At 40.5% G+C, this 14,883-nt stretch overlaps 1 protein-coding gene across 2 annotated transcripts in view; it reads left to right on the top strand.

Annotated features, from left to right (window-relative positions):
• The first annotated feature begins 7,745 nt into the window (after positions 1-7,745).
• The window catches only part of WAPAL (wings apart-like homolog (Drosophila)), a 159,698-nt gene continuing 152,560 nt past the window's right edge, over positions 7,746-14,883 (top strand). The window contains exon 1 of one of the 2 annotated variants that reach the window (XM_009334640.1): positions 7,746-7,859. The gene's annotated coding sequence lies outside the window, so the exon portion shown is untranslated. The remainder of the gene's footprint in view (positions 7,860-14,883) is intronic. The other variant, XM_009334642.1, reaches the window with a different exon arrangement.

The following is a 14,883-nucleotide window of genomic DNA, read 5'->3' on the forward strand; positions in this document are numbered from 1 at the left end:
ACAAAACCTTCGGAAGGAAAGAGTCCGACAGTGTCTCACAGGTCGTGCGCGGGAATAAACCCAGCAACGGCATCGCTGAAACACCGAAGAACCATTTTGAGTACGTTCTCAGCACAGCTCTAGCCTGCTTAAAAGAACTGCAGTTGGGGTTTAGTATTTCTCGTCTTATGGAGCCTAAAGTCTCTTTATTCCACATGTGCACCGTGCCTAAGTACTGACTGTGATGCACATTAAGTGGGGTCTTCCGGTCCAATACGCAGGATGTACGGGCCAGGCCAGGAAATCATGATCTAAATTATTTCTGTATTTACATTTGGCCAAAGTTCGTATTCATATGGATTGTGACTTAATGTCAGTGGCAAAAATATTCCACTGACAAGCCGGCTTACGTCGCCGAAGGAAACATTTTGCATCCTGTCAAATGCCTGAATACATTGCTTTTCATGGAGCATTAAAGTTATCAATAATTACTACAAGACAATGCAGTTTATGTGAAAGGTTTGTCAGACCTAAGGTGATGTGCAAATAGAGCAGATCAGTTTTACCATGGATTATAAAACCAAAATCCCTGCAACTATTTTTTTTTTTTTTAAATAATGACAATACAGAAAATAATGGGATGGCTGCTGTGGAAGGAAGAAAAGCATACCATAGCATTGTGCACAGTCAGTTTTACAGATCACTTAATTTTCAACAGCGTATTAGATATCACTTTTTCCAAAATTCATTCAATAGCTAAAATTATACATCTCATTAGGGAAAAAAGTGTTGAAGCTGACAGCAGTGTATTCAATTTGTCTTTTAATAAAGAAAGCAATTAGAACATTGATTTTAAAATGGCTGTTTGTGGCTACTGATGCCTCGAGCTGTGGAAATACCGAAGTATTTTTTTAGAATTGCTTCTTATTACACAGTTATCAGAACTATGAACTATTGCCTGTTAGGTTAGTCTTGAGGCAGCAATGAAATTGTATGGTAAAATGTAAGAAATTTACTCAAATTTATTTAAACTTTGTGTATCTTTATTTACAAATGATGATGCTAACCAACTCCGATGATGGTAGATACTTTTATATCTACCAATTAATGAAAATAATGGATATTTGCAGGGGATAGCTGTGCAATGAGGTACTTTTCAAGTAAGTGATTATTTGATCCTGAAGTTGGTGTTACAAAAGACCTAAACATCTTTTCCTTTTCTGCCAGAAAGCTTCAGAACTTCAAGAGATATTTAATTTTTCAGCTTTGAGTAATGCTTTTACTGTGCTGTAAGCCTCCCTTTTGTACAAGTTCATACCCTGTTTGCATCAAGGCTGTTTGCTTCTCTTTAGGAAGATTAGGTGGGAATAAATGAGGGCAGAATCTGATTTGACTTTCTGTGGCATGCGGCTAGGCACTTCTGCATGCTCTGTACTATTTTAATCATATGATAGATGCATGTGCATTTAAAACCCTCCTCAGACCCTCAGTAGCATGTGTAAGGGGTAGGAATTTTGATTGTCAGAGGCTTTTTGCAGTGGGATCTGTGTTAATGAATATCAGGATGAAAATACATGCTTTATTCTTGACGTTAGCTGTAGCTCTTTGTCATCCTTTGAATTCCTCATCGACTCTGCTGTCTCTTAGGTGCCCTCTTTACGTAACAAAAGCTGCAAAATGACCACAAGTAGTTCTTCTGCAGATGAGCAAGCCTTGTAAAGTAGCATAACTGATGACTTAGGCTGGAAAACATGATCCAGATGGAGGGAAATTATGTTTATTTTATTATGAAAAGGGTGATGATCTGTTAGATTATTCCGTTCTACATGTGATTGATAGAAAAAATCCTATTTAGATTTAAGGGCTTATACCTGAACCTTTACAAGGCTTTTAGCAACCTGATTTTCTGCTCCCTGGTAAACACATCAGCAAGGATGACTGCAGATTGGCCCATAATCCTGTTCTGATAAGTGGTGGTTCAGTTTTCCTTCAGAATTTGTTTTTGTTTGAAACAGGGTGGTATCCACTAGCTTTTGTGTTGCTCGTTAAGTCACTCAGGGCCAGGGAATTTGAAAGTATGAGAGCTCTACCTGCTCAGCACTCTCTAAAAGAGCCTACAAACTTGTTCCCAGAAACTTGTGCCTGTCTTTTGGAGGGACAAAATCCTCTGTTCTCTTTTTCTAGCAGGCACTAGTGACAGTATTAAACTTGCATTTTAAATAACATTTCAAAAATATATTGCTGACCTACCTATTCCTGCCTTGGAATAGTTCTGTGAAACACCTTCAGGATCACCACTTAGTATGGAAAGCTGGAGACTGAGACTACTCTGGCCAGGCCACCCTGTGCAAACAGTCCTGTTTGCTTTCTGGAAACTAGCTTACTGGTAGATTAGCTGTCCATTTTTCTCTGTGACTCACTCAGTGTGATTTGCTTTTGACCCATGAGTTTCATTCCAGCCTGGGCAATTTCCTTGCTTGGGAAATTCAGATAGTTCTGTCAAGGGCTAATTCTGGGTTTTCCACAAGTCTTTCTCCAATTTTTTTGTCCTTTCTTCTAATCACAATCTGATCTCCCCAACTGTTCAGCCTCAGATCAGTCACAGAAAGATTGTTTCCCTCGTAAATAAGCCCCTCATTTTTCATATATTTCTGCAATATGATTTCCTTAGGGTTATGAGGCATTTTGGTAAGCTGTCTGCACAGTTTAGTTGCAGTAACTGTAAACTGAAGGTACAACCATCACGGATGGAAACGTAAAAGAATGATTGTTGCAAAACAAGGCTGGCCTCCTCAGCTACTGAGCGGTTCCTCACCAACGACGGTGTTAGGAAAATTAGCGTGTAAAGTAAGTACACTGCAGCACAAAATATGGATGTCCTTTCTCCTGGGATAATGCTTTTGATGTCTGATCTCATTCCCTGCCCAGCTGAAGGGGTTACAGTTCTGAGTTCAGAAATAAACTAGTGACGAGTGTGGCTTTCTGGGAGCCTCTACTTGATTACAACCAATAATAAGATATTACCTTTGGTTTTGATGGGCTGTGTAGGTGTTATTTCTCTATGGTGACTTTGATGTGACTGTTCAGACACAAGTGCTAACTTTTAGAGGAGTGCAGATCTGGGGTGCGTTTGCACTGTCATTTACCCAAACTATCACAGCTCCAGTAAATGAGGCCTTTCCATTTGTGATTGCTTATTGCTTAGCAGTTCTGACTTTCACTGTCCTTTGCACATGCTACGTAAGGGGCGGGAGATTCAGTGATCTGTTCCGTCGTTAGTGAATTAATAAGCAATTTGCAAAACAACTCACAATTTTCACTTCCCTTCTGATAAAAGACTGGAAGGAATTTCTTTAAAATTAGGACTATAGGTGTGTCCAATTAACAGTCTGATTCACGTGAGATTGTAGCTTAATTTCTGGCATTGGCAAAAAAAGCTATCAAAGGAATCTAATATTTTGGATCTTCAAAATTATTTTATTTTTCAGAAATTCTACAGAAAATCTTAGGAAAATGTAGCAAGCACAACTCAGATGAGATCCGTATTTTTAGAGTGACTCTACTTTGGTAATTTTACCCTTGTAAGACAGAGATTCGTCATTCCTATTTTCAGTCTTACCTTACCAGTTTTGCAAAGTTCCTAATGTTGCCCACATACAAGAGCAAACAAGCAAGTAAGCAAACAGAACAATCAAAACGTCAAGCTGTTACATAGAGTTCAATAAAACATTGTGAATTGCAACTCTAGAGTTTTGCTCAAACATAAAAAAGAAGGCTGTCCCTATGGTAACCTCCTTGGACTGTTCCTGTCATTTCCCTGAGCTACATTATTAGCATAACATTCCTAGTACAGAGTAAAAATGGAGTTATGGCAGTGGGTAATTCAAGATGGGCTGTCAGCAGGATGAACCCCAGCAATGCAGCTTGGCTCATAACCCAGGCTGCTTTCATACTTGGGGCCAATCCAGCCTCAAAATGTCAGTGTTGACTACACAATATCCACAAATCTTGTGCTCCGATTGTAGACAGAAGAAATGCTGGAATTCTCTTTAAGTTTAAACTTTATCTATTTTCAGTTTGTTTTTCTAAATAAATGTTGGCCTCTTAATTCTAGCTCACTGTTCAACTGCAAGTATTCAGTTGTAAATGCATGCTATTTGTATGAAGGGAAAGGTATTGTGAATCTCTTCCCACCTGTTTCACTCAATATCTCTGCATCTCTCAGTTGAAGGCTGATTAATCCATCATTGCATCTTTCTTAAAACAGGCACTGCTAATCCTCTGAGTATGGAAAAAAGGTTACATTTTGCAACCTTTATGCAAAACCTTCCTAATTTTGCCTTGCAGAGTAAATGATATGCCCATTTACAGATAAACTTGGGCACTGCAGTAAATTGAATTGTCAAGGTCACAGAGGGAGTTAATGCCATACTCTGGCTCAGAACTGATTATCTTTGATACTTACCACAAAGTAGTGTTAGATGAGCATCAGTCTTGTTCAGTCTGATTACTTGGTGCCGTGATCTGGTGATTTGTTCAGTTGAGCCTGTTGATTTATTGGAACGATTTTAATTGTGACATCTGAAGACCAGGATAAACTTAGCTGAGAAAACTGTGAGCCAGTTGGCTCTTCCAAATAAGGGCTTAACTCAAGCACCACTTTTCCTTGAGCACTAAAAAATTGTGTGAACATTAAAATATATGTTCCCAGCGCCTTTTAAAAGAGGTATTTACAAAGGGATATATGACCTTTGGATTATCCAAATGAAGAAAGACTGCCCAGCTCACCTACTTTAACAAACCAGAAGTAACAAATATTTTGCTCTGCTGCTGATACATTCACTGCGTCAAAGCAGTAAAGGAGGAGCAAAATGACCCATCTTTTCTGAGAATTTTTCATTTAACTGTAAATAGAACATGTGAACTGGCTCAGCGGCTTTTCTCACAGTGGCCTACAAGTAATGCTTTGGCCACTTTGTAGTTGCAGGTAAAGATAATGATTTTAAAATAAACTTGGCAGCCACTGGAGAATGACTGCTGGTATATGTTTTTTTTCAAAAAGGGTGGCATCTCGGTGCCCCACCTTTAAACATCCCACAGAATTTTTCCTGGCCCTTCAGGCATAAAGTAATTTTGTTTAACACCACCACCTCAACAGATAACCTGGAGTAAGCTGTTATTGTAGCAGTATGTCTGTTAAAAGGGAAATAGAACAAACTAGACTGAAACCTAAGCACAACAGTTTTCATTTAAAACATTTATGCTAGCAGTCTGTCCTGCCAGTTACATAAATCTACACAAGAGACTCTGTGCAAAAGCAAACATTTGCTACTCAGCATCAGTTAGGAGACTGTAGCCAAATGCTCCTACAAAATACAGTGACAGAACTGCTTCAGATGAGGACTTGGCTATTTAATAATGATTTAACCAAAGTCGTCTCGGTTTTCATTCACACATTCTTCCATTCCTTTCTTAGTGTTTTCAGTTGTGCTGGGAATAAGGGAGGAACTGAACTCAAAGCAAGAAGGGCAGGCTGAAGGAGTGTGCTAGCTGACTTAGCTTGATTCTCCCAAGTGGTAATTTTTTTCCTGTTTGAAAGGTGTGTAGGAAGGTTGTTTCTCAGTTGAGAGGAAGAAAGATCAGGCATGTCTTGATGGTCAGATGCGAAATGTACCACTCATGTAAGACGGGAACTGACAAATTGTCTATGCAATTTGCACTTGCACAGTGTTTTCATGCAGTCAGCAGAATGAAGGATCAGCAGAGAAAGGCACACCGTGTCAAAAAAATGTTCTTGACTACCTCCGTTCAGTCACAATAAGTAAACTAAACAAATGAATTTAATATGTAGCTTTATTGGCAATTTCAATAATAAAAAGTTTGTTTAGGGTCAGCCAAGCTTTCCAACTGAGTTTCAGTGGCCTAGGGGAGGACAAGTGGGATACAAATTCAGGATCCTGTTATATAAGTAACCTGATTCAATTCCCCCATGTTTAGAGGAATGCACGAATTAACAAGAACAGAACTCTCAGACAAGTCAACAGGAATGTCTTATTCCTTATTCCATTTATCTTACTTTGTTCCACAGCCCTTTCCTTTACAAGCTGGATATTAGTTGTAGAGGGACTGGAATGAAAGTTTCCGTGAAATGTGTGCTCTGTGATCAGCATTTTTCTTTTGATGAGACCTTGCAAATTGAGATCAAGTAAAATAATAAGTCAAGTTATAACTGAGGTCAAATAATCCTGCTGGAACCAACGTTTCTTAAGTAGAACCAAGCCACTAGCTCTTGGAGGGAGGAAGCAGAGAAAGACAGGTGCCTACAAGTTAATCACACGTTGAAACAGAAACGTTATGGTGTCCTCTTGACTTGTCAAATCAACTGGTATTTTGAGTGTAATTTGCACTGAATATGCAATAGCCGGGACTGTTGCATTAGTACTTAGGCTGGGACTTCCAAAGAGTTTCAATTGCTGAAGTACAATTGAATATCCCTTGCACAAGCAGGATCCTTTTTCAAATCTCTGTCTCCAGTCCTGAGAGATCCAAAGCTGGGCAAGAAATACTAGTATTGTGAAAATCTTAAGCAAGTAGGAAACTAATCGCTAAGACACAAAGTACTTAGCAGGGGATGTTGCTGTATTGCCATGGGACTTTTTGATTTGTTTGTTTTAACATTTTTACCTGACAAATTCAGAGCTGATTTGAGATCCCTGTGAAGTAGTTTAACTGCCATGATTTTCTGTTCAGAGAATCCTCCTTAAAAAGTGGATGAGAAATTACATCTTTCTGAAACCCAGTTTCCATCAGGATCCACCTCATGTGGCTAATGCGTTATGTGCTAAGTCCTTACTGGTATCATGCTGTTCCTACCTGTATGGCTGTTCTGGTAAGGCATGTGGCCCTGGCCATCTTTTGGCAAAAGAAATGCACTGATCTTATCTAAAACCAAAATCCTAGGTTTCCCAGAAATGGCTTCCAATGATGTTGGACAGTCAGCTGTGTTATTTTGAAAACTCCTGCAGTAATTTTATTTTTAAAAGCTGGAATTCAGGCAGCTCGCACTATTGCCATGTTCATGACCTGATCTAATAAGCAATTGCCTTTGTGCTGTGACCCAGTAAAAATGGAGCAGGTTCAGCTGTGATGGGGATTCATTCTGTTTCAGGAGACAGCACAATGAAGGGAAGCTGCCAGATGCAGCCCTCTAACACATGCTGTGACCTCCTTAGCCCTGTCTCTGACATCACTGTGGTCTGGCTCCTACACATGAGAAAAATCAAGGAGGGTTGAGTCAGTGAAAGAAGCAAAGAGAAATCTGACACGAGATGGTAACTCTAAGTTCCTTTGCTGATAGTGGCCTACAGCAGGAAAGAGAAGACACATGTTTCGTATAAAGTTGTTGTGTTTTGCAACACTTCAGGATTTTCCCTTGCTTATTTACAGCCACTTTATTTTGGTGCAGTGCTAACGGGTATCCTGAACTGTGTTTCTTTTTTGCTTCCTTTGCCTTTGGCCATCCTCTACCGTAACAATTTGGGGTAAAGCAAGAATTAAAATGGATGTGATTTATTGAAATGGAGTTTCACATGATGTTTCATGGAGTTTTCATGTTTTTGATTCCTTCAGTTGAAATAAACGGTCTCTGCAGTGCCCAAAGAGAACAGCTTTTACTGCGTGAAACTTATTTCTCATCTGACTGAACATAATGATTCGGGGCCTGAAAGATTGGTGTGTTTTTGTCTTTTTCAGAGGAATGATTTTCAGAAGGAATCTATGCAGTGAATGCGACCAACCACTGAGCTTCCTGATGCTACTACCTCAGCTCTGTTCTTCATCAGATTAAGTTTTCATCTTACTTCACTGAGCAGCAGCAGAAAGTGAGTTTTAACCAGTCCATCTAGAAAACAGCACTTCGAATAAGATGTGTCAGTACACATTAAGGGTTCTGCTACGTGCTTCTGTTAGTCAGAGACTTCAGCTGAGGACAGCAGCATCAAAAGGATTCATATTTTTAAATAACAGTTGGAGGATTATTATAAACTCAGATTCCATCTATTTACATGCTAAGGTGGAAGCATATGTGGTTTCTTTAAAAACCAGGAGGGGGCTGTGTTTAGTTAATGCTGGCTTCGGCACCTGAGGGCATTGGGGACTGCTTGGAAAGGGGTACTAGAAGTATGAACTAGTGAGAACTAGAAGAGGATGGTGACACTGCTGGGAGGCAAGACCCTGGAGGGCTTGAAGGCTGGACTGCTCCAGGACTGTCTCTGGGGTGAGTGACAAGGAATGCTTGACCGCAGGATCTGCCCGGTAGAAGGGAGCTGAGACCTGAGTTTACGGGCACTCAAGAGATCAGGATTACAAAGAGAAGTGAGGTGAGAAACAGCTATTTCATGCCAGGTCCTTGGAAAGGGTAAGCGAAGGCCTGCCCTCTGGCCCTGTGGATTAGCTAGCAAAGAGTTGACTGGTCACTCTGCTGGGACTAGGGAAAATGAGAAGAATCTCTAGGAGATGTGGACTGAGCTGAGCAGGCTCTCTGCAGTCTGCATGACAGGATGAAGGTGAGCGGTGGCACTGGGAAAGAACTTCTAAATTCAGATCTGAAACTTTTGGTTAAAAAAGAGAAAAACAATTTTTCTTGGTTTGTTTTTAAACCTGTCTTATTTTTGTCTGTTTTTTAAAGTGAATTTGCATAGCATGTCTAATATAGACAAATAAGGGGAGAGGTATTAGCCAAAACATTGAGGTATATTCTGTTCTCTGGTTATGTGTTTACAACTATGACCAGTCTAGTGTGTATTAATACTACTCACAGTCTGATGGAGAACTGATTTCCTCGAAGTCACAGCTCAGCACTGGGCAGTTACCTTAGAGAATCCAGCACTCTGTGATAGCAACCATATGCTCCAGGCACTAGAAATGATTCTGTAAGTTTTTAAGAATATAGTCTTATTCTTTCCTTCATTCCTTCCTTTTATGGCTGAGCCTCACTGTATTCTTAACATTTGTTGGAGTTCAAACTTTGATGAATTGCCCTACTTTAAATCCTTTTACATTAATGGAGCTCTTTTGTGCATGAAAGTAGAAGTTGGCCTTGAAAAGGGTAGCTCATGTCTGGACAGGACAGAAACAACTATCTGATGTTCAGAGCAGGCTCCACTATGCAGTTTTCTCTGATTTTCATTCTAGGCAATATCCAGGGAAGGTTGTGAAAATCTTGTTGGTTTGATTTTGTAGTGCTTCATCCTGTTAATGTTGCCCTTATTTCCTGGATGACACTGCTGGTCAATGACTCCCTTCTTCCATTGACAATTTTTGCCCCATTAATAGAGCAGAAAAACCTAAAAATGTTTCTACTGTTTGTTGGACTTTGCTGACTTCAAGGGACAAACCTTACCTATGAGGCCTCAGCCCTCTTTCAAGGATCCCTCTCTTAAATCATCTCCTGTTAATTAGTTGCTTCTCCCCATAGATCTGTTTCAGCACCTTCTTCACAGATAGTTTTTCTTTTTGCTTAGGTACAATAGAGCAAAATTTGATCCAGTGATTTTTAATATTCAGCTTCCTCAAGGGAATACATTATTACCTATCGGGCGCTTTGATCAAAGAGTGTACACAATTGCATGATACATGTTTTTATGAGTTACATTTTACCATTAAAATGCTTGATTCTACTTGATTCATGTTACAAAGTAAAATATACCTGTAAATGATAACTGAAGTCAGCTTGGTGGGCATCTGTAAATTATTTCTGTTGAATAACTCCTGTTGAGAAAATGAATTATTATGCTTCCCTTATCCACTTCAGTAACAGTCTCTGACTTTCATATGTAATAGTATAGTTTAGACTTTTTGATAACTGTACAGTAAAGGAAGAAAACGTGAAGAGTGGAAAAAAGAAATGATATTTCCAGTTGTGAATCTTGGAACAAACTGCAAAAGCTAGTTGAGAGTAGCCTCATGATGATGAAGAGCATATTATATCTATTTTACAGGTAGAAATGCTGAGATATGAAAATTTTCCCAAGGTCACACAGAAAACATGGAAAAAAGCAAAAACAGAATCTTGAACTTCTGATTCCAACTTTTGTGCATTTTCTCAGGACTGTTCTTCCTCCTCTTTGTAAGGTTTGCTGTACCAAAGTACTGCTTTCTACATCAAATCACAGTAGGCCTAATAACAATACAGTTTGCAGCCCAGCTCATCTATCAGCATTAACCTTGGCTTTAAAAAAGTGAAACTTAAGAGATTTATTAAGGTACAGTTCCATGGAGTTAGCAGCAAATAGTAGACTGGAAAAATATTTTTAAAATTCAGTAACTTTTAGTACTGACCTAGCATACTTTTAACTCCTTCATTTCAGTTGTGTGTCCTGAGGGGTTGTGTAAATGTTTATGCACATGATTAACTTTAGGCATCTGAAAAACTTTATAGAAATCAATTATACCAATCCAAAGGGTGCATCTGGGCATATGTAATACATTTTTAAAGTACTGGGGCTTTTGAAGGAAATGCTGTTACATTAGAGGTACAGTCACTTTCTGTGTGACCGTTCAGGCATGGCACTGTGGAAGGGTATGGATTTTCCATTCTATTTTTCCAGTCAGTGGAAAACATACAGCAATTGTAAGTATGCCCCTAAGTGTCGCACGGCCTATTCAGGAAATGTCCTTTATGAAACTTCACATGGGAGAGCTTGTGCTGTCCAATGGTGTAGTCTCAGATTTTTGTGTCTGTTTCTGAACCATCTTCTTGTACACATGTGGAAGTTGCAGTGAAGTCTAAATGTTGAGGGAAATGAATAATGGCTTTGTTTTTACATTGTGGGTAAAACATGGTTCTCAAAAGTTCCCCTTAGCAACTTTTTCACATATGTGTCATGTTCATTTTTTTAGTGGCTGAAGCTAATTATTCATAAAAAGCTAGAATGCTGAAGTTGGATGATAATACTGAGAGCAGATTCTTTCTGGGGAGAAAGAACCACAGATTCATATAATGCAACATACACTGCAACTGTGCTATCATAAAATTTCCCATTACTAATGTAGGAGATAACTGCCCCCAGGACAAACCGTAATATTAGAAAATCACATGTGACTCCATACATGAAAACACCAAACAATAATGGACTGAGAGGCACATGATGAGCTTTACTTTCAGGTTATGTCTGTGTTTGTGTGCTCAGACAGTTTAACCTGAGCTGCAGCTCACTCTGCTCTGCAGCTTACCTGAGACTTGACTCAAGCCCACGGCAGGGGTGTTGGACTAAATGACCTTTAAAGGTCCTTTCCAACCCAAACTATTATATGATTCTATGATTCTAAGTTAAAAAGGGCGTTTCTACAAATTCTACTTATCTTTCAAGTTACAGTCAGCATCAGAAGACCTACTTAGGCCATTTTGGCTGTGAATTTCCGTGCTTCTCGGTCATAGATCTGATGGATTATGACTGAGTATGTATTGTAGTAGCCCAAATGAAAGTGGGTCTTAAAAAGGTTCTCCCACATAAAGTCTCCTTGGCAAGGGTTGGTTAAAATTTTCCTGAAAGTGATCAAAAAAATCTTTGGTACTAAATCTGCATCAATACTGCTGTTTGTGTAAGTTTAAAAAAGAAAAAAACCAAAACAAAACAGAAGAGTAGGGAGGAAAAGTTCACTGTAAGGAGGGATGAATTCCTTTCCATTCTTCCCAGCCACTGCTCCTACTATTTACTCCCAGTTTCAGGTGAATCTTAATCTTGAGAGCCAATTTCATTGCCAAAAAGTGTTTGTAGGTAACATGCCAACCAACCACCATGAGGCCAGCTTTGTAGTCTAATATCACGAGATCCTGACATCTCTATACACAGTGAGGTGATATCACTGTTTGGAAAATGTACTAGCATTTTCCTACGCTGACGTGACTTTTGCAGCATTTGCTTTGCTCTGCGAGCCAGGTACATAGAATTCCTGTGCTGTGTCTCCAGCAGAACCCTGGAGCTGCTGCTGCCAGGACTGCTGCCAGGACTGCTGATCAGGTTGCAAGTATTTTCCTACAACAAAAATATTCTTACTAATGTTTGTGCTTTATATTAGACTGTTAAGGCTAGATTTGCTCTAGAGAAACTTTTCTGGCTTTATTAAGCTTACACTGATGATCTACTCAGTCTACTGTCCTTAGAAGGGATGTTAATAGGACAACTTGTAAATCTTGACAACTGTGAACTTTGCATGAGTTTGAAAATGAGCATTTAGGCTGTAAATTTGATGGGGTGAGGAAGGTATAGTAATCTTTTTGTTCGACATGAAACGTTTAGTGTATGGGATTGTGGCCCATGTCTAGGGTTGCTAGGAATGACAGTACTAATAGTTTATTTCTTTGTTTTAAGACTGCTTTTATATAAACCCCTTTATAACATGGGACTCCTCACATTCCTGTGACATTAACAACTGCAAGACTACAAGCACAAGTGTTTGAACTGAGATACCTGTTGCTCAGCCACTGCAATGCCATTGTCTGATACTAACATCGCTTTGCAGATAAGGGCCCTCTCTCAATAAAGCCCTGTGTAAATAGTGGTTCAGAAGCAGAGACAGACAGATGCCCTGTCTGAGTTACTAAGATGGCAATAACTTTCACTGAGGGATCAGAGAAAGATGAGGGCCACATTGCAGCACTTCTTGGAATGGCCTAAGTAAAAAATGGCACCAGTCACACTGAGGAAAACGGGAACACATGCGACTTACTTACCGACGTTATGCCCTGAAGAGCTGCAGAAACACCCAAAAAGCATTGGAGGTGCCTCTGGTTTTTTCTGACTGTCAAGCTTGCTGTTGGTTTTGTATATGACTTCAAGAAAAATACTTTTTGCTACTCTGTCTTACCTGAGAATGTGTGAAAATTTACTCAATGTCACATGCTATGATGACACTTTTTAGTCCAGTGGTGGATGTGAAACAGTTTCCAAAAGTATGGAAAATGAGGCTGTAACCTGCAAAACATAGGGATTAAGATCGCTGGCAGTATGTGAAAATTGGAAAGATATTGGCAACTTGTGACTGCTGCCTATGCCGTACTTCAATCTTGACTTGCAACAGCCTTTTGTTACACCGGTTCTTGGCACCTTCTTTGCAAGACCACCAATAGTGACCAATTGCTCAGCAGTTCTGCAGAATTGCTTGGATGATCAGACCAAACATTTTCACTTGTAACCCAAGTCTGAATTTGAGCTCGAGCCCGTGGAGGTGAAGAGCTTGTCTGTTAACTCACAACACAGCTTGCTATTGCCTTTGCCAGCAGGCTGCTCTGTGAACAGCTGCTGTTGCACAAAAGGCCAAAGGGAAGCGTCTCAGTTTTGCCTTAGTCCTTTCACACCTCCAAGTCACTGGAACATACCCAAGTGCATGGTAAACTACAGGTGGTCTCTCCAGTGCAGAACAGGCTGTACAGTTGACTTTAACTGAAACATGAATCATCTCAGTCCTAAATTATTTTAATCCAATCAGTCATCTGTGTTAAAGGGTGTAAAGAGACAGCAAAGCGGAAAGAATGGCTGCCAAGTAGAGGATACAGGACACAAATAAAGCTGCTAAGATGAGATGAAATATGAACTAATAATGATTTATTCCAAATGCCGCTGGGGTTACAGTGTGAATCACCTGGAGAGATATTCAGGTGAAATGAATTTTATAGGCTGTCCCCTGAATGATTTTTATAGTCTCAGTAGAGGTGAAGGGAAGGCAAAGCTGTTAGTTACACAGGGAGTACACACAAGAGTTTTGAAGTGCTCCCAAACAAATACTCCCTAATTAATGTATGCTTTTCAACTCTCTTGTAAGTAGACGAGCACAGACAGCTGTAGTTCTTTTTATAGATACGAACTAATCTCTAGTACATATTGAAGTTGAAGGATATAGAGAACAACATGCTGTGGATTCGTAAGGCTTTTCTAGCCATGGAAGTATTCTTTTTATACCCTCTAAAAGTGGAAGGGAATGCAGAAGAGAGCAGAGTATAGTCTTCAAGAATACTACTTATAGAATCATAGAATCATTAAGGTTGGAAGAGACCTCCAAGATCATCGAGTCCAACCGTCAACCCAACACCACCATGCCCACTAAACCATGTCCCTAAGCGCCTCATCTACCCGTCTTTTAAATACCTCCAGGGATGGGGACTCAACCACTTCCCTGGGCAGCCTGTTCCAATGTTTAACCACTCTTTCAGTAAAGACATTTTTCCTCACATCCAATCTAAACCTCCCCTGGCGCAACTTGAGGCCATTTCCTCTCGTCCTATCGCCAGTTACTTGGCAGAAGGGACCGACCCCCACCTCGCTACAACCTCCTTTCAGGTAGTTGTAGAGAGCGATGAGGTCTCCCCTCAGCCTCCTTTTCTCCAGGCTAAACAACCCCAGTTCCCTCAGCCGCTCCTCATCAGACTTGTTCTCCAGACCCCTCACCAGCCTCGTTGCCCATCTCTGGACACGTTCCAACATCTCAACATCCTTCTTGTAGTGAGGGGCCCAAAACTGAACACAGTATTCGAGGTGCGGCCGCACCAGTGCTGAGTACAGGGGCACTATCACTTCCCTGCTCCTGCTGGCCACACTATTTCTGATACAGGCCAGGATGCCGTTGGCCTTCTTAGCCGCCTGGGCACACTGCCGGCTCATGTTCAGCCGGCTGTCGACCAACACCCCCAGGTCCTTTTCCGCCAGGCAGCTTTCCAGAATAGTTGAGGTTGAAAGGGACCTCCAGAGATCGCTTAGTCCAAACCCCTGCTCAAAGCAAGATCAACTAGAGCAGGTTGCTCAGGACCATGCCCAGTCGTCTTCTGAATATCTCCGAGGTTGGAGATATTGTGCTTTTCCGATTCTCTCCCCCATCCCACCTGGGGGGGGGGGGGGGGGGGGCGGCGGG

Source organism: Pygoscelis adeliae, unplaced genomic scaffold (genome assembly GCF_000699105.1).
Source record: "Pygoscelis adeliae isolate BGI_AS28 unplaced genomic scaffold, ASM69910v1 Scaffold361, whole genome shotgun sequence".
Lineage (NCBI taxonomy): Eukaryota > Metazoa > Chordata > Aves > Sphenisciformes > Spheniscidae > Pygoscelis > Pygoscelis adeliae.